The sequence below is a fragment of the Corythoichthys intestinalis genome, chromosome 15 (assembly GCF_030265065.1).
Source record: "Corythoichthys intestinalis isolate RoL2023-P3 chromosome 15, ASM3026506v1, whole genome shotgun sequence".
In the NCBI taxonomy this organism is placed as follows: Eukaryota; Metazoa; Chordata; class Actinopteri; order Syngnathiformes; family Syngnathidae; genus Corythoichthys; species Corythoichthys intestinalis.
Genome location: NC_080409.1, coordinates 34,236,707 through 34,257,055, shown reverse-complemented (window position 1 = coordinate 34,257,055; position 20,349 = coordinate 34,236,707).

Sequence of the window (20,349 nt, the reverse complement as noted above, 5' to 3'; positions counted from 1 at the left end):
TTCCCGGCGCTCCTTGGCACAAACATTTTTTTGACCGTTTTTGAAATTTTGAAAAATGCGTAAGCACCCCCCCTTTAAAAAAAGTCAAAAATGGACTTTTCTCAAAAGTCAACTTTTTGGGCATATTTGGGCTCTGCCGAGAGTCCTGACATATTTTTAGAACGTTTCCTGGCGCTCCTTGGTGAAAAAATGATTTTTGACCGTTTTTTAAATTTTGAAAAATGCGTAAGTACCCCCCCTTACAAAAAAGTCAAAAATTGACTTTTCTCAAAAGTCAACTTTTTGGGCATATTTGGGCTCTGCCGAGAGTCCTGACATGTTTTTAGAACGTTTCCCGGCGCTCCTTGGCACAAACATTTTTTTTTTGACCATTTTTGAAATTTTGAAAAAAGCGTAAGTGCCCCCCCTTACAAAAAAGTCAAAAATGGACTTTTCTCAAAAGTCAACTTTTTGGGCATATTTGGGCTCTGCCGAGAGTCCTGACATATTTTTAGAACGTTTCCTGGCGCTCCTTGGTGAAAAAATGATTTTTGACCGTTTTTTAAATTTTGAAAAATGCGTAAGTACCCCCCCTTACAAAAAAGTCAAAAATTGACTTTTCTCAAAAGTCAACTATTTGGGCTCTGCCGAGAGTCCTGACATGTTTTTAGAACGTTTCCCGGCGCTCCTTGGCACAAACATTTTTTTTTTGACCATTTTTGAAATTTTGAAAAATGCGTATGTACCCCCCCGTACAAAAAAGTCAACTTTTTTGGCACATTTGGGCTGTGCCGAGAGTCCTCACATGTTTTTGGAACGTTTCCCGGCGCTCCTAGGCTCAAAAGTGATTTTTGACCGTTTTTGAAATTTTGAAAAATGCGAAAGCACCCCTCCTTACAAAAAAGTCAAAAATGGACTTTTCTCAAAAGTCAACTGTTTTGGCCTATTTGGGCTGTGTCGAGAGTCCTGACATGTTTTTAGAACGTTTCCTGGCGCTCCTTGGCGAAAAAATGATTTTTGACCGTTTTTGAAATTTTGAAAAAAGCGTAAGTACCCCCCCTTACAAAAAAGTCAAAAATGGACTTTTCTCAAAAGTCAACTGTTTTGGCCTATTTGGGCTGTGCCGAGAGTCCTGACATGTTTTTAGAACGTTTCCTGGCACTCCTTGGCGAAAAAATGATTTTTGACCGTTTTTGAAATTTTGAAAAATGCGTAAGTACACCCCCTTACAAAAAAGTCAAAAATGGACTTTTCTCAAAAGTCAAATTTTTGGGCATATTTGGGCTCTGCCGAGAGTCCTGACATGTTTTTAGAACGTTTCCTGGCGCTCCTTGGCCCAAAAGTGTTTTTTGACCGTTTTTGAAATTTTGAAAAAAAAGCGTAAGTACCCCCCCTTACAAAAAAGTCAAAAATGGACTTTTCTCAAAAGTCAACTGTTTTGGCCGATTTGGGCTGTGCCGAGAGTCCTGACATGTTTTTAGAACGTTTCCTGGCGCTCCTTGGCCCAAAAGTGTTTTTTGACCGTTTTTGAAATTTTGAAAAAAAAGCGTAAGTACCCCCCCTTACAAAAAAGTCAAAAATTGACTTTTCTCAAAAGTCAACTGTTTTGGCCTATTTGGGCTGTGCCGAGAGTCCTGACATGTTTTTAGAACGTTTCCTGGCGCTCCTTGGCCCAAAAGTGTTTTTTGACCGTTTTTGAAATTTTGAAAAAAAGCGTAAGTACCCCCCCTTACAAAAAAGTCAAAAATTGACTTTTCTCAAAAGTCAACTTTTTTGGCATATTTGGGCTCTGCCGAGAGTCCTGACATGTTTTTAGAACGTTTCCTGGCGCTCCTTGGCGAAAAAATGATTTTTGACCGTTTTTGAAATTTTGAAAAAAAGCGTAAGTACCCCCCCTTACAAAAAAGTCAAAAATGGACTTTTCTCAAAAGTCAAATTTTTGGGCATATTTGGGCTCTGCCGAGAGTCCTGACATGTTTTTAGAACGTTTCCTGGCGCTCCTTGGCGAAAAAATGATTTTTGACCGTTTTTGAAATTTTGAAAAAAAGTGTAAGTACCCCCCCTTACAAAAAAGTCAAAAATGGACTTTTCTCAAAAGTCAAATTTTTGGGCATATTTGGGCTCTGCCGAGAGTCCTGACATGTTTTTAGAACGTTTCCTGGCGCTCCCTGGCCCAAAAGTGTTTTTTGACCGTTTTTGAAATTTTGAAAAATGCGTAAGTACCCCCCCTTACAAAAAAGTCAAAAATGGACTTTTCTCAAAAGTCAACTTTTTGGGCATATTTGGGCTCTGCCGAGAGTCCTGACATGTTTTTAGAACGTTTCCCGGCGCTCCTTGGCCCAAAAGTGTTTTTTGACCGTTTTTGAAATTTTGAAAAATGCGTAAGTACCCCCCTTACAAAAAAGTCAAAAATGGACTTTTCTCAAAAGTCAACTGTTTTGGCCTATTTGGGCTGTGCCGAGAGTCCTGACATGTTTTTAGAACGTTTCCTGGCGCTCCTTGGCCCAAAAGTGTTTTTTGACCGTTTTTGAAATTTTGAAAAAAAGCGTAAGTACCCCCCCTTACAAAAAAATCAAAAATTGACTTTTCTCAAAAGTCAACTTTTTGGGCATATTTGGGCTGTGCCGAGAGTCCTGACATGTTTTTAGAACGTTTCCTGGAGCTCCTTGGCCCAAAAGTGTTTTTTGACCGTTTTTGAAATTTTGAAAAAAAGCGTAAGTACCCCCCCTTACAAAAAAGTCAAAAATTGACTTTTCTCAAAAGTCAACTTTTTGGGCATATTTGGGCTCTGCCGAGAGTCCTGACATGTTTTTAGAACGTTTCCTGGCGCTCCTTGGCCCAAAAGTGTTTTTTGACCGTTTTTGAAATTTTGAAAAAAAGCGTAAGTACCCCCCCTTACAAAAAAATCAAAAATTGACTTTTCTCAAAAGTCAACTTTTTGGGCATATTTGGGCTCTGCCGAGAGTCCTGACATGTTTTTAGAACGTTTCCTGGCGCTCCTTGGCACAAACATTTTTTTTGACCGTTTTTGAAATTTTGAAAAATGCGTAAGCACCCCCCCCCTTAAAAAAAAGTCAAAAACTGACTTTTCTCAAAAGTCATTTTTTTTGGCATATTTGGGCTTTGCCAAGAGTCCTGACATGTTTTTGGAACGTTTCCCGGCGCTCCTAGGCTCAAAAGTGATTTTTGACCGTTTTTGAAATTTTGAAAAATGCGAAAGCACCCCCCCTTACAAAAAAGTCAAAAATGGACTTTTCTCAAAAGTCAACTGTTTTGGCCTATTTGGGCTGTGCCGAGAGTCCTGACATGTTTTTAGAACGTTTCCTGGCGCTCCTTGGCGAAAAAATGATTTTTGACCGTTTTTGAAATTTTGAAAAATGCGTAAGTACCCCCCCTTACAAAAAAGTCAAAAATGGACTTTTCTCAAAAGTCAACTGTTTTGGCCTATTTGGGCTGTGCCGAGAGTCCTGACATGTTTTTAGAACGTTTCCTGGCGCTCCTTGGCGAAAAAATGATTTTTGACCGTTTTTGAAATTTTGAAAAATGCGTAAGTACCCCCCCTTACAAAAAAGTCAACTTTTTTGGCATATTTGGGCTGTGCCGAGAGTCTTGACATGTTTTTAGAACGTTTCCCGGCGCTCCTTGGCCCAAAAGTGTTTTTTGACCGTTTTTGAAATTTTGAAAAATGCGTAAGTACGCCCCCTTACAAAAAAGTCAAAAATGGTCTTTTCTCAAAAGTCAACTGTTTTGGCCTATTTGGGCTGTGCAGAGAGTCCTGACATGTTTTTAGAACGTTTCCTGGCGCTCCTTGGCGAAAAAATGATTTTTGACCGTTTTTGAAATTTTGAAAAAAAGCGTAAGTACCCCCCCTTACAAAAAAGTCAAAAATGGACTTTTCTCAAAAGTCAAATTTTTGGGCATATTTGGGCTCTGCCGAGAGTCCTGACATGTTTTTAGAACGTTTCCTGGCGCTCCTTGGCGAAAAAATGATTTTTGACCGTTTTTGAAATTTTGAAAAAAAGTGTAAGTACCCCCCCTTACAAAAAAGTCAAAAATGGACTTTTCTCAAAAGTCAAATTTTTGGGCATATTTGGGCTCTGCCGAGAGTCCTGACATGTTTTTAGAACGTTTCCTGGCGCTCCCTGGCCCAAAAGTGTTTTTTGACCGTTTTTGAAATTTTGAAAAATGCGTAAGTACCCCCCCTTACAAAAAAGTCAAAAATGGACTTTTCTCAAAAGTCAACTTTTTGGGCATATTTGGGCTCTGCCGAGAGTCCTGACATGTTTTTAGAACGTTTCCTGGCGCTCCTTGGCGAAAAAATGATTTTTGACCGTTTTTGAAATTTTGAAAAAAAGTGTAAGTACCCCCCCTTACAAAAAAGTCAAAAATGGACTTTTCTCAAAAGTCAAATTTTTGGGCATATTTGGGCTCTGCCGAGAGTCCTGACATGTTTTTAGAACGTTTCCTGGCGCTCCCTGGCCCAAAAGTGTTTTTTGACCGTTTTTGAAATTTTGAAAAATGCGTAAGTACCCCCCCTTACAAAAAAGTCAAAAATGGACTTTTCTCAAAAGTCAACTTTTTGGGCATATTTGGGCTCTGCCGAGAGTCCTGACATGTTTTTAGAACGTTTCCCGGCGCTCCTTGGCCCAAAAGTTTTTTTTGACCGTTTTTGAAATTTTGAAAAATGCGTAAGTACCCCCCCTTACAAAAAAGTCAAAAATGGACTTTTCTCAAAAGTCAACTGTTTTGGCCTATTTGGGCTGTGCCGAGAGTCCTGACATGTTTTTAGAACGTTTCCTGGCGCTCCTTGGCCCAAAAGTGTTTTTTGACCGTTTTTGAAATTTTGAAAAAAAGCGTAAGTACCCCCCCTTACAAAAAAATCAAAAATTGACTTTTCTCAAAAGTCAACTTTTTGGGCATATTTGGGCTGTGCCGAGAGTCCTGACATGTTTTTAGAACGTTTCCTGGAGCTCCTTGGCCCAAAAGTGTTTTTTGACCGTTTTTGAAATTTTGAAAAAAAGCGTAAGTACCCCCCCTTACAAAAAAGTCAAAAATTGACTTTTCTCAAAAGTCAACTTTTTGGGCATATTTGGGCTCTGCCGAGAGTCCTGACATGTTTTTAGAACGTTTCCCGGCGCTCCTTGGCACAAACATTTTTTTTGACCGTTTTTGAAATTTTGAAAAATGCGTAAGTACCCCCCCTTACAAAAAAGTCAAAAATGGACTTTTCTCAAAAGTCAAATTTTTGGGCATATTTGGGCTCTGCCGAGAGTCCTGACATGTTTTTAGAACGTTTCCTGGCGCTCCTTGGCCCAAAAGTGTTTTTTGACCGTTTTTGAAATTTTGAAAAAAAGCGTAAGTACCCCCCCTTACAAAAAAATCAAAAATTGACTTTTCTCAAAAGTCAACTTTTTGGGCATATTTGGGCTCTGCCGAGAGTCCTGACATGTTTTTAGAACGTTTCCTGGCGCTCCTTGGCACAAACATTTTTTTTGACCGTTTTTGAAATTTTGAAAAATGCGTAAGCACCCCCCCCCTTAAAAAAAAGTCAAAAACTGACTTTTCTCAAAAGTCATTTTTTTTGGCATATTTGGGCTTTGCCAAGAGTCCTGACATGTTTTTGGAACGTTTCCCGGCGCTCCTAGGCTCAAAAGTGATTTTTGACCGTTTTTGAAATTTTGAAAAATGCGAAAGCACCCCCCCTTACAAAAAAGTCAAAAATGGACTTTTCTCAAAAGTCAACTGTTTTGGCCTATTTGGGCTGTGCCGAGAGTCCTGACATGTTTTTAGAACGTTTCCTGGCGCTCCTTGGCGAAAAAATGATTTTTGACCGTTTTTGAAATTTTGAAAAATGCGTAAGTACCCCCCCTTACAAAAAAGTCAAAAATGGACTTTTCTCAAAAGTCAACTGTTTTGGCCTATTTGGGCTGTGCCGAGAGTCCTGACATGTTTTTAGAACGTTTCCTGGCGCTCCTTGGCGAAAAAATGATTTTTGACCGTTTTTGAAATTTTGAAAAATGCGTAAGTACCCCCCCTTACAAAAAAGTCAACTTTTTTGGCATATTTGGGCTGTGCCGAGAGTCTTGACATGTTTTTAGAACGTTTCCCGGCGCTCCTTGGCCCAAAAGTGTTTTTTGACCGTTTTTGAAATTTTGAAAAATGCGTAAGTACGCCCCCTTACAAAAAAGTCAAAAATGGTCTTTTCTCAAAAGTCAACTGTTTTGGCCTATTTGGGCTGTGCAGAGAGTCCTGACATGTTTTTAGAACGTTTCCTGGCGCTCCTTGGCGAAAAAATGATTTTTGACCGTTTTTGAAATTTTGAAAAATGCGTAAGTACCCCCCCTTACAAAAAAGTCAAAAATATACTTTTCTCAAAAGTCAACTTTTTTGGCATATTTGGGCTGTGCTGAGAGTCCTGACATGTTTTTAGAACGTTTCCCGGCGCTCCTTGGCCCAAAAGTGTTTTTTGACCGTTTTTGAAATTTTGAAAAATGCGTAAGTACCCCCCCTTACAAAAAAGTCAAAAATTGACTTTTCTCAAAAGTCAACTTTTTGGGCATATTTGGGCTCTGCCGAGAGTCCTGACACATTTTTAGAACGTTTCCCAGCGCTCCTTGGCTCAAAAGTGATTTTTGACCGTTTTTGAAATTTTGAAAAATGCGTAAGTACCCCCCCTTACAAAAAAGTCCATAATGGACTTTTCTCAAAAGTCTTTTTTTTCTGGCATATTTGGGCTTTGCCAAGAGTCCTGACATGTTTTTGGAACGTTTCCCGGCGCTCCTAGGCTCAAAAGTGATTTTTGACCGTTTTTGAAATTTTGAAAAATGCGAAAGCACCCCCCCTTACAAAAAAGTCAAAAATGGACTTTTCTCAAAAGTCAACTGTTTTGGCCTATTTGGGCTGTGCCGAGAGTCCTGACATGTTTTTAGAACGTTTCCTGGCGCTCCTTGGCGAAAAAATGATTTTTGACCGTTTTTGAAATTTTGAAAAAAAGCGTAAGTGCCCCCCCTTACAAAAAAGTCAAAAATGGACTTTTCTCAAAAGTCAACTTTTTGGGCATATTTGGGCTCTGCCGAGAGTCCTGACATGTTTTTAGAACGTTTCCCAGCGCTCCTTGGCCCAAAAGTGATTTTTGACCGTTTTTGAAAAATGCGTAAGTACCCCCCCTTACAAAAAAGTCAAAAATTGACTTTTCTCAAAAGTCAACTGTTTTGGCCTATTTGGGCTGTGCCGAGAGTCCTGACATGTTTTTAGAACGTTTCCTGGCGCTCCTTGGCGAAAAAATGATTTTTGACCGTTTTTGAAATTTTGAAAAATGCGTAAGTACCCCCCCTTACAAAAAAGTCAACTTTTTTGGCATATTTGGGCTGTGCCGAGAGTCTTGACATGTTTTTAGAACGTTTCCCGGCGCTCCTTGGCCCAAAAGTGTTTTTTGACCGTTTTTGAAATTTTGAAAAATGAGTAAGTACCCCCCCTTACAAAAAAGTCCAAAATGGACTTTTCTCAAAAGTCAACTTTTTGGGCATATTTGGGCTCTGCCGAGAGTCCTGACATGTTTTTAGAACGTTTCCTGGCGCTCCTTGGCACAAACATTTTTTTTTTGACCGTTTTTGAAATTTTGAAAAAAAGCGTAAGTACCCCCCCTTACAAAAAAGTCAAAAATTGACTTTTCTCAAAAGTCAACTTTTTGGGGATATTTGGGCTCTGCCGAGAGTCCTGACATGTTTTTAGAACGTTTCCCGGCGCTCCTTGGCCCAAAAGTTTTTTTTGACCGTTTTTGAAATTTTGAAAAATGCGTAAGTACCCCCCCTTACAAAAAAGTCAAAAATGGACTTTTCTCAAAAGTCAACTGTTTTGGCCTATTTGGGCTGTGCCGAGAGTCCTGACATGTTTTTAGAACGTTTCCTGGCGCTCCTTGGCCCAAAAGTGTTTTTTGACCGTTTTTGAAATTTTGAAAAAAAGCGTAAGTACCCCCCCTTACAAAAAAATCAAAAATTGACTTTTCTCAAAAGTCAACTTTTTGGGCATATTTGGGCTGTGCCGAGAGTCCTGACATGTTTTTAGAACGTTTCCTGGAGCTCCTTGGCCCAAAAGTGTTTTTTGACCGTTTTTGAAATTTTGAAAAAAAGCGTAAGTACCCCCCCTTACAAAAAAGTCAAAAATTGACTTTTCTCAAAAGTCAACTTTTTGGGCATATTTGGGCTCTGCCGAGAGTCCTGACATGTTTTTAGAACGTTTCCCGGCGCTCCTTGGCACAAACATTTTTTTTGACCGTTTTTGAAATTTTGAAAAATGCGTAAGTACCCCCCCTTACAAAAAAGTCAAAAATGGACTTTTCTCAAAAGTCAAATTTTTGGGCATATTTGGGCTCTGCCGAGAGTCCTGACATGTTTTTAGAACGTTTCCTGGCGCTCCTTGGCCCAAAAGTGTTTTTTGACCGTTTTTGAAATTTTGAAAAAAAGCGTAAGTACCCCCCCTTACAAAAAAATCAAAAATTGACTTTTCTCAAAAGTCAACTTTTTGGGCATATTTGGGCTCTGCCGAGAGTCCTGACATGTTTTTAGAACGTTTCCTGGCGCTCCTTGGCACAAACATTTTTTTTGACCGTTTTTGAAATTTTGAAAAATGCGTAAGCACCCCCCCCCTTAAAAAAAAGTCAAAAACTGACTTTTCTCAAAAGTCATTTTTTTTGGCATATTTGGGCTTTGCCAAGAGTCCTGACATGTTTTTGGAACGTTTCCCGGCGCTCCTAGGCTCAAAAGTGATTTTTGACCGTTTTTGAAATTTTGAAAAATGCGAAAGCACCCCCCCTTACAAAAAAGTCAAAAATGGACTTTTCTCAAAAGTCAACTGTTTTGGCCTATTTGGGCTGTGCCGAGAGTCCTGACATGTTTTTAGAACGTTTCCTGGCGCTCCTTGGCGAAAAAATGATTTTTGACCGTTTTTGAAATTTTGAAAAATGCGTAAGTACCCCCCCTTACAAAAAAGTCAAAAATGGACTTTTCTCAAAAGTCAACTGTTTTGGCCTATTTGGGCTGTGCCGAGAGTCCTGACATGTTTTTAGAACGTTTCCTGGCGCTCCTTGGCGAAAAAATGATTTTTGACCGTTTTTGAAATTTTGAAAAATGCGTAAGTACCCCCCCTTACAAAAAAGTCAACTTTTTTGGCATATTTGGGCTGTGCCGAGAGTCTTGACATGTTTTTAGAACGTTTCCCGGCGCTCCTTGGCCCAAAAGTGTTTTTTGACCGTTTTTGAAATTTTGAAAAATGCGTAAGTACGCCCCCTTACAAAAAAGTCAAAAATGGTCTTTTCTCAAAAGTCAACTGTTTTGGCCTATTTGGGCTGTGCAGAGAGTCCTGACATGTTTTTAGAACGTTTCCTGGCGCTCCTTGGCGAAAAAATGATTTTTGACCGTTTTTGAAATTTTGAAAAATGCGTAAGTACCCCCCCTTACAAAAAAGTCAAAAATATACTTTTCTCAAAAGTCAACTTTTTTGGCATATTTGGGCTGTGCTGAGAGTCCTGACATGTTTTTAGAACGTTTCCCGGCGCTCCTTGGCCCAAAAGTGTTTTTTGACCGTTTTTGAAATTTTGAAAAATGCGTAAGTACCCCCCCTTACAAAAAAGTCAAAAATTGACTTTTCTCAAAAGTCAACTTTTTGGGCATATTTGGGCTCTGCCGAGAGTCCTGACACATTTTTAGAACGTTTCCCAGCGCTCCTTGGCTCAAAAGTGATTTTTGACCGTTTTTGAAATTTTGAAAAATGCGTAAGTACCCCCCCTTACAAAAAAGTCAAAAATTGACTTTTCTCAAAAGTCAACTTTTTGGGCATATTTGGGCTCTGCCGAGAGTCCTGACATGTTTTTAGAACGTTTCCCGGCGCTCCTTGGCACAAACATTTTTTTGACCGTTTTTGAAATTTTGAAAAATGCGTAAGCACCCCCCCTTTAAAAAAAGTCAAAAATGGACTTTTCTCAAAAGTCAACTTTTTGGGCATATTTGGGCTCTGCCGAGAGTCCTGACATATTTTTAGAACGTTTCCTGGCGCTCCTTGGTGAAAAAATGATTTTTGACCGTTTTTTAAATTTTGAAAAATGCGTAAGTACCCCCCCTTACAAAAAAGTCAAAAATTGACTTTTCTCAAAAGTCAACTTTTTGGGCATATTTGGGCTCTGCCGAGAGTCCTGACATGTTTTTAGAACGTTTCCCGGCGCTCCTTGGCACAAACATTTTTTTTTTGACCATTTTTGAAATTTTGAAAAAAGCGTAAGTGCCCCCCCTTACAAAAAAGTCAAAAATGGACTTTTCTCAAAAGTCAACTTTTTGGGCATATTTGGGCTCTGCCGAGAGTCCTGACATATTTTTAGAACGTTTCCTGGCGCTCCTTGGTGAAAAAATGATTTTTGACCGTTTTTTAAATTTTGAAAAATGCGTAAGTACCCCCCCTTACAAAAAAGTCAAAAATTGACTTTTCTCAAAAGTCAACTATTTGGGCTCTGCCGAGAGTCCTGACATGTTTTTAGAACGTTTCCCGGCGCTCCTTGGCACAAACATTTTTTTTTTGACCATTTTTGAAATTTTGAAAAATGCGTATGTACCCCCCCGTACAAAAAAGTCAACTTTTTTGGCACATTTGGGCTGTGCCGAGAGTCCTCACATGTTTTTGGAACGTTTCCCGGCGCTCCTAGGCTCAAAAGTGATTTTTGACCGTTTTTGAAATTTTGAAAAATGCGAAAGCACCCCTCCTTACAAAAAAGTCAAAAATGGACTTTTCTCAAAAGTCAACTGTTTTGGCCTATTTGGGCTGTGTCGAGAGTCCTGACATGTTTTTAGAACGTTTCCTGGCGCTCCTTGGCGAAAAAATGATTTTTGACCGTTTTTGAAATTTTGAAAAAAGCGTAAGTACCCCCCCTTACAAAAAAGTCAAAAATGGACTTTTCTCAAAAGTCAACTGTTTTGGCCTATTTGGGCTGTGCCGAGAGTCCTGACATGTTTTTAGAACGTTTCCTGGCACTCCTTGGCGAAAAAATGATTTTTGACCGTTTTTGAAATTTTGAAAAATGCGTAAGTACACCCCCTTACAAAAAAGTCAAAAATGGACTTTTCTCAAAAGTCAAATTTTTGGGCATATTTGGGCTCTGCCGAGAGTCCTGACATGTTTTTAGAACGTTTCCTGGCGCTCCTTGGCCCAAAAGTGTTTTTTGACCGTTTTTGAAATTTTGAAAAAAAAGCGTAAGTACCCCCCCTTACAAAAAAGTCAAAAATGGACTTTTCTCAAAAGTCAACTGTTTTGGCCGATTTGGGCTGTGCCGAGAGTCCTGACATGTTTTTAGAACGTTTCCTGGCGCTCCTTGGCCCAAAAGTGTTTTTTGACCGTTTTTGAAATTTTGAAAAAAAAGCGTAAGTACCCCCCCTTACAAAAAAGTCAAAAATTGACTTTTCTCAAAAGTCAACTGTTTTGGCCTATTTGGGCTGTGCCGAGAGTCCTGACATGTTTTTAGAACGTTTCCTGGCGCTCCTTGGCCCAAAAGTGTTTTTTGACCGTTTTTGAAATTTTGAAAAAAAGCGTAAGTACCCCCCCTTACAAAAAAGTCAAAAATTGACTTTTCTCAAAAGTCAACTTTTTTGGCATATTTGGGCTCTGCCGAGAGTCCTGACATGTTTTTAGAACGTTTCCTGGCGCTCCTTGGCGAAAAAATGATTTTTGACCGTTTTTGAAATTTTGAAAAAAAGCGTAAGTACCCCCCCTTACAAAAAAGTCAAAAATGGACTTTTCTCAAAAGTCAAATTTTTGGGCATATTTGGGCTCTGCCGAGAGTCCTGACATGTTTTTAGAACGTTTCCTGGCGCTCCTTGGCGAAAAAATGATTTTTGACCGTTTTTGAAATTTTGAAAAAAAGTGTAAGTACCCCCCCTTACAAAAAAGTCAAAAATGGACTTTTCTCAAAAGTCAAATTTTTGGGCATATTTGGGCTCTGCCGAGAGTCCTGACATGTTTTTAGAACGTTTCCTGGCGCTCCCTGGCCCAAAAGTGTTTTTTGACCGTTTTTGAAATTTTGAAAAATGCGTAAGTACCCCCCCTTACAAAAAAGTCAAAAATGGACTTTTCTCAAAAGTCAACTTTTTGGGCATATTTGGGCTCTGCCGAGAGTCCTGACATGTTTTTAGAACGTTTCCCGGCGCTCCTTGGCCCAAAAGTGTTTTTTGACCGTTTTTGAAATTTTGAAAAATGCGTAAGTACCCCCCTTACAAAAAAGTCAAAAATGGACTTTTCTCAAAAGTCAACTGTTTTGGCCTATTTGGGCTGTGCCGAGAGTCCTGACATGTTTTTAGAACGTTTCCTGGCGCTCCTTGGCCCAAAAGTGTTTTTTGACCGTTTTTGAAATTTTGAAAAAAAGCGTAAGTACCCCCCCTTACAAAAAAATCAAAAATTGACTTTTCTCAAAAGTCAACTTTTTGGGCATATTTGGGCTGTGCCGAGAGTCCTGACATGTTTTTAGAACGTTTCCTGGAGCTCCTTGGCCCAAAAGTGTTTTTTGACCGTTTTTGAAATTTTGAAAAAAAGCGTAAGTACCCCCCCTTACAAAAAAGTCAAAAATTGACTTTTCTCAAAAGTCAACTTTTTGGGCATATTTGGGCTCTGCCGAGAGTCCTGACATGTTTTTAGAACGTTTCCTGGCGCTCCTTGGCCCAAAAGTGTTTTTTGACCGTTTTTGAAATTTTGAAAAAAAGCGTAAGTACCCCCCCTTACAAAAAAATCAAAAATTGACTTTTCTCAAAAGTCAACTTTTTGGGCATATTTGGGCTCTGCCGAGAGTCCTGACATGTTTTTAGAACGTTTCCTGGCGCTCCTTGGCACAAACATTTTTTTTGACCGTTTTTGAAATTTTGAAAAATGCGTAAGCACCCCCCCCCTTAAAAAAAAGTCAAAAACTGACTTTTCTCAAAAGTCATTTTTTTTGGCATATTTGGGCTTTGCCAAGAGTCCTGACATGTTTTTGGAACGTTTCCCGGCGCTCCTAGGCTCAAAAGTGATTTTTGACCGTTTTTGAAATTTTGAAAAATGCGAAAGCACCCCCCCTTACAAAAAAGTCAAAAATGGACTTTTCTCAAAAGTCAACTGTTTTGGCCTATTTGGGCTGTGCCGAGAGTCCTGACATGTTTTTAGAACGTTTCCTGGCGCTCCTTGGCGAAAAAATGATTTTTGACCGTTTTTGAAATTTTGAAAAATGCGTAAGTACCCCCCCTTACAAAAAAGTCAAAAATGGACTTTTCTCAAAAGTCAACTGTTTTGGCCTATTTGGGCTGTGCCGAGAGTCCTGACATGTTTTTAGAACGTTTCCTGGCGCTCCTTGGCGAAAAAATGATTTTTGACCGTTTTTGAAATTTTGAAAAATGCGTAAGTACCCCCCCTTACAAAAAAGTCAACTTTTTTGGCATATTTGGGCTGTGCCGAGAGTCTTGACATGTTTTTAGAACGTTTCCCGGCGCTCCTTGGCCCAAAAGTGTTTTTTGACCGTTTTTGAAATTTTGAAAAATGCGTAAGTACGCCCCCTTACAAAAAAGTCAAAAATGGTCTTTTCTCAAAAGTCAACTGTTTTGGCCTATTTGGGCTGTGCAGAGAGTCCTGACATGTTTTTAGAACGTTTCCTGGCGCTCCTTGGCGAAAAAATGATTTTTGACCGTTTTTGAAATTTTGAAAAAAAGCGTAAGTACCCCCCCTTACAAAAAAGTCAAAAATGGACTTTTCTCAAAAGTCAAATTTTTGGGCATATTTGGGCTCTGCCGAGAGTCCTGACATGTTTTTAGAACGTTTCCTGGCGCTCCTTGGCGAAAAAATGATTTTTGACCGTTTTTGAAATTTTGAAAAAAAGTGTAAGTACCCCCCCTTACAAAAAAGTCAAAAATGGACTTTTCTCAAAAGTCAAATTTTTGGGCATATTTGGGCTCTGCCGAGAGTCCTGACATGTTTTTAGAACGTTTCCTGGCGCTCCCTGGCCCAAAAGTGTTTTTTGACCGTTTTTGAAATTTTGAAAAATGCGTAAGTACCCCCCCTTACAAAAAAGTCAAAAATGGACTTTTCTCAAAAGTCAACTTTTTGGGCATATTTGGGCTCTGCCGAGAGTCCTGACATGTTTTTAGAACGTTTCCTGGCGCTCCTTGGCGAAAAAATGATTTTTGACCGTTTTTGAAATTTTGAAAAAAAGTGTAAGTACCCCCCCTTACAAAAAAGTCAAAAATGGACTTTTCTCAAAAGTCAAATTTTTGGGCATATTTGGGCTCTGCCGAGAGTCCTGACATGTTTTTAGAACGTTTCCTGGCGCTCCCTGGCCCAAAAGTGTTTTTTGACCGTTTTTGAAATTTTGAAAAATGCGTAAGTACCCCCCCTTACAAAAAAGTCAAAAATGGACTTTTCTCAAAAGTCAACTTTTTGGGCATATTTGGGCTCTGCCGAGAGTCCTGACATGTTTTTAGAACGTTTCCCGGCGCTCCTTGGCCCAAAAGTTTTTTTTGACCGTTTTTGAAATTTTGAAAAATGCGTAAGTACCCCCCCTTACAAAAAAGTCAAAAATGGACTTTTCTCAAAAGTCAACTGTTTTGGCCTATTTGGGCTGTGCCGAGAGTCCTGACATGTTTTTAGAACGTTTCCTGGCGCTCCTTGGCCCAAAAGTGTTTTTTGACCGTTTTTGAAATTTTGAAAAAAAGCGTAAGTACCCCCCCTTACAAAAAAATCAAAAATTGACTTTTCTCAAAAGTCAACTTTTTGGGCATATTTGGGCTGTGCCGAGAGTCCTGACATGTTTTTAGAACGTTTCCTGGAGCTCCTTGGCCCAAAAGTGTTTTTTGACCGTTTTTGAAATTTTGAAAAAAAGCGTAAGTACCCCCCCTTACAAAAAAGTCAAAAATTGACTTTTCTCAAAAGTCAACTTTTTGGGCATATTTGGGCTCTGCCGAGAGTCCTGACATGTTTTTAGAACGTTTCCCGGCGCTCCTTGGCACAAACATTTTTTTTGACCGTTTTTGAAATTTTGAAAAATGCGTAAGTACCCCCCCTTACAAAAAAGTCAAAAATGGACTTTTCTCAAAAGTCAAATTTTTGGGCATATTTGGGCTCTGCCGAGAGTCCTGACATGTTTTTAGAACGTTTCCTGGCGCTCCTTGGCCCAAAAGTGTTTTTTGACCGTTTTTGAAATTTTGAAAAAAAGCGTAAGTACCCCCCCTTACAAAAAAATCAAAAATTGACTTTTCTCAAAAGTCAACTTTTTGGGCATATTTGGGCTCTGCCGAGAGTCCTGACATGTTTTTAGAACGTTTCCTGGCGCTCCTTGGCACAAACATTTTTTTTGACCGTTTTTGAAATTTTGAAAAATGCGTAAGCACCCCCCCCCTTAAAAAAAAGTCAAAAACTGACTTTTCTCAAAAGTCATTTTTTTTGGCATATTTGGGCTTTGCCAAGAGTCCTGACATGTTTTTGGAACGTTTCCCGGCGCTCCTAGGCTCAAAAGTGATTTTTGACCGTTTTTGAAATTTTGAAAAATGCGAAAGCACCCCCCCTTACAAAAAAGTCAAAAATGGACTTTTCTCAAAAGTCAACTGTTTTGGCCTATTTGGGCTGTGCCGAGAGTCCTGACATGTTTTTAGAACGTTTCCTGGCGCTCCTTGGCGAAAAAATGATTTTTGACCGTTTTTGAAATTTTGAAAAATGCGTAAGTACCCCCCCTTACAAAAAAGTCAAAAATGGACTTTTCTCAAAAGTCAACTGTTTTGGCCTATTTGGGCTGTGCCGAGAGTCCTGACATGTTTTTAGAACGTTTCCTGGCGCTCCTTGGCGAAAAAATGATTTTTGACCGTTTTTGAAATTTTGAAAAATGCGTAAGTACCCCCCCTTACAAAAAAGTCAACTTTTTTGGCATATTTGGGCTGTGCCGAGAGTCTTGACATGTTTTTAGAACGTTTCCCGGCGCTCCTTGGCCCAAAAGTGTTTTTTGACCGTTTTTGAAATTTTGAAAAATGCGTAAGTACGCCCCCTTACAAAAAAGTCAAAAATGGTCTTTTCTCAAAAGTCAACTGTTTTGGCCTATTTGGGCTGTGCAGAGAGTCCTGACATGTTTTTAGAACGTTTCCTGGCGCTCCTTGGCGAAAAAATGATTTTTGACCGTTTTTGAAATTTTGAAAAATGCGTAAGTACCCCCCCTTACAAAAAAGTCAAAAATATACTTTTCTCAAAAGTCAACTTTTTTGGCATATTTGGGCTGTGCTGAGAGTCCTGACATGTTTTTAGAACGTTTCCCGGCGCTCCTTGGCCCAAAAGTGTTTTTTGACCGTTTTTGAAATTTTGAAAAATGCGTAAGTACCCCCCCTTACAAAAAAGTCAAAAATTGACTTTTCTCAAAAGTCAACTTTTTGGGCATATTTGGGCTCTGCCGAGAGTCCTGACACATTTTTAGAACGTTTCCCAGCGCTCCTTGGCTCAAAAGTGATTTTTGACCGTTTTTGAAATTTTGAAAAATGCGTAAGTACCCCCCCTTACAAAAAAGTCCATAATGGACTTTTCTCAAAAGTCTTTTTTTTCTGGCATATTTGGGCTTTGCCAAGAGTCCTGACATGTTTTTGGAACGTTTCCCGGCGCTCCTAGGCTCAAAAGTGATTTTTGACCGTTTTTGAAATTTTGAAAAATGCGAAAGCACCCCCCCTTACAAAAAAGTCAAAAATGGACTTTTCTCAAAAGTCAACTGTTTTGGCCTATTTGGGCTGTGCCGAGAGTCCTGACATGTTTTTAGAACGTTTCCTGGCGCTCCTTGGCGAAAAAATGATTTTTGACCGTTTTTGAAATTTTGAAAAAAAGCGTAAGTGCCCCCCCTTACAAAAAAGTCAAAAATGGACTTTTCTCAAAAGTCAACTTTTTGGGCATATTTGGGCTCTGCCGAGAGTCCTGACATGTTTTTAGAACGTTTCCCAGCGCTCCTTGGCCCAAAAGTGATTTTTGACCGTTTTTGAAAAATGCGTAAGTACCCCCCCTTACAAAAAAGTCAAAAATTGACTTTTCTCAAAAGTCAACTTTTTGGGCATATTTGGGCTCTGCCGAGAGTCCTGACATATTTTTAGAACGTTTCCTGGCGCTCCTTGGTGAAAAAATGATTTTTGACCGTTTTTTAAATTTTGAAAAATGCGTAAGTACCCCCCCTTACAAAAAAGTCAAAAATTGACTTTTCTCAAAAGTCAACTTTTTGGGCATATTTGGGCTCTGCCGAGAGTCCTGACATGTTTTTAGAACGTTTCCCGGCGCTCCTTGGCACAAACATTTTTTTTTTGACCATTTTTGAAATTTTGAAAAAAGCGTAAGTGCCCCCCCTTACAAAAAAGTCAAAAATGGACTTTTCTCAAAAGTCAACTTTTTGGGCATATTTGGGCTCTGCCGAGAGTCCTGACATATTTTTAGAACGTTTCCTGGCGCTCCTTGGTGAAAAAATGATTTTTGACCGTTTTTTAAATTTTGAAAAATGCGTAAGTACCCCCCCTTACAAAAAAGTCAAAAATTGACTTTTCTCAAAAGTCAACTATTTGGGTTCTGCCGAGAGTCCTGACATGTTTTTAGAACGTTTCCCGGCGCTCCTTGGCACAAACATTTTTTTTTTGACCATTTTTGAAATTTTGAAAAATGCGTAAGTACCCCCCCTTACAAAAAAGTCAACTTTTTTGGCATATTTGGGCTGTGCCGAGAGTCTTGACATGTTTTTAGAACGTTTCCCGGCGCTCCTTGGCCCAAAAGTGTTTTTTGACCGTTTTTGAAATTTTGAAAAATGAGTAAGTACCCCCCCTTACAAAAAAGTCCAAAATGGACTTTTCTCAAAAGTCAACTTTTTGGGCATATTTGGGCTCTGCCGAGAGTCCTGACATGTTTTTAGAACGTTTCCTGGCGCTCCTTGGCACAAACATTTTTTTTTTGACCGTTTTTGAAATTTTGAAAAAAAGCGTAAGTACCCCCCCTTACAAAAAAGTCAAAAATTGACTTTTCTCAAAAGTCAACTTTTTGGGGATATTTGGGCTCTGCCGAGAGTCCTGACATGTTTTTAGAAAGTTTCCTGGCGCTCCTTGGCCCAAAAGTGTTTTTTGACCGTTTTTGAAATTTTGAAAAAAAGCGTAAGTACCCCCCCTTACAAAAAAATCAAAAATTGACTTTTCTCAAAAGTCAACTTTTTGGGCATATTTGGGCTCTGCCGAGAGTCCTGACATGTTTTTAGAACGTTTCCTGGCGCTACTTGGCACAAACATTTTTTTTGACCGTTTTTGAAATTTTGAAAAATGCGTAAGCACCCCCCCCCTTAAAAAAAAGTCAAAAACTGACTTTTCTCAAAAGTCATTTTTTTTGGCATATTTGGGCTTTGCCAAGAGTCCTGACATGTTTTTGGAACGTTTCCCGGCGCTCCTAGGCTCAAAAGTGATTTTTGACCGTTTTTGAAATTTTGAAAAATGCGAAAGCACCCCCCCTTACAAAAAAGTCAAAAATGGACTTTTCTCAAAAGTCAACTGTTTTGGCCTATTTGGGCTGTGCCGAGAGTCCTGACATGTTTTTAGAACGTTTCCTGGCGCTCCTTGGCGAAAAAATGATTTTTGACCGTTTTTGAAATTTTGAAAAATGCGTAAGTACCCCCCCTTACAAAAAAGTCAAAAATGGACTTTTCTCAAAAGTCAACTGTTTTGGCCTATTTGGGCTGTGCCGAGAGTCCTGACATGTTTTTAGAACGTTTCCTGGCGCTCCTTGGCGAAAAAATGATTTTTGACCGTTTTTGAAATTTTGAAAAATGCGTAAGTACCCCCCCTTACAAAAAAGTCAACTTTTTTGGCATATTTGGGCTGTGCCGAGAGTCTTGACATGTTTTTAGAACGTTTCCCGGCGCTCCTTGGCCCAAAAGTGTTTTTTGACCGTTTTTGAAATTTTGAAAAATGCGTAAGTACCCCCCCTTACAAAAAAGTCAAAAATGGTCTTTTCTCAAAAGTCAACTGTTTTGGCCTATTTGGGCTGTGCAGAGAGTCCTGACATGTTTTTAGAACGTTTCCTGGCGCTCCTTGGCGAAAAAATGATTTTTGACCGTTTTTGAAATTTTGAAAAATGCGTAAGTACCCCCCCTTACAAAAAAGTCAAAAATATACTTTTCTCAAAAGTCAACTTTTTTGGCATATTTGGGCTGTGCTGAGAGTCCTGACATGTTTTTAGAACGTTTCCCGGCGCTCCTTGGCCCAAAAGTGTTTTTTGACCGTTTTTGAAATTTTGAAAAATGCGTAAGTACCCCCCCTTACAAAAAAGTCAAAAATTGACTTTTCTCAAAAGTCAACTTTTTGGGCATATTTGGGCTCTGCCGAGAGTCCTGACATATTTTTAGAACGTTTCCCAGCGCTCCTTGGCTCAAAAGTGATTTTTGACCGTTTTTGAAATTTTGAAAAATGCGTAAGTACCCCCCCTTACAAAAAAGTCCATAATGGACTTTTCTCAAAAGTCTTTTTTTTCTGGCATATTTGGGCTTTGCCAAGAGTCCTGACATGTTTTTGGAACGTTTCCCGGCGCTCCTAGGCTCAAAAGTGATTTTTGACCGTTTTTGAAATTTTGAAAAATGCGAAAGCACCCCCCCTTACAAAAAAGTCAAAAATGGACTTTTCTCAAAAGTCAACTGTTTTGGCCTATTTGGGCTGTGCCGAGAGTCCTGACATGTTTTTAGAACGTTTCCTGGCGCTCCTTGGCGAAAAAATGATTTTTGACCGTTTTTGAAATTTTGAAAAAAAGCGTAAGTGCCCCCCCTTACAAAAAAGTCAAAAATGGACTTTTCTCAAAAGTCAAATTTTTGGGCATATTTGGGCTCTGCCGAGAGTCCTGACATGTTTTTAGAACGTTTCCCGGCGCTCCTTGGCACAAACATTTTTTTGACCGTTTTTGAAATTTTGAAAAATGCGTAAGCACCCCCCCCTTTAAAAAAAGTCAAAAATGGACTTTTCTCAAAAGTCAACTTTTTGGGCATATTTGGGCTCTGCCGAGAGTCCTGACATATTTTTAGAACGTTTCCTGGCGCTCCTTGGTGAAAAAATGATTTTTGACCGTTTTTTAAATTTTGAAAAATGCGTAAGTACCCCCCCTTACAAAAAAGTCAAAAATTGACTTTTCTCAAAAGTCAACTTTTTGGGCATATTTGGGCTCTGCCGAGAGTCCTGACATGTTTTTAGAACGTTTCCCGGCGCTCCTTGGCACAAACATTTTTTTTTTGACCATTTTTGAAATTTTGAAAAAAGCGTAAGTGCCCCCCCTTACAAAAAAGTCAAAAATGGACTTTTCTCAAAAGTCAACTTTTTGGGCATATTTGGGCTCTGCCGAGAGTCC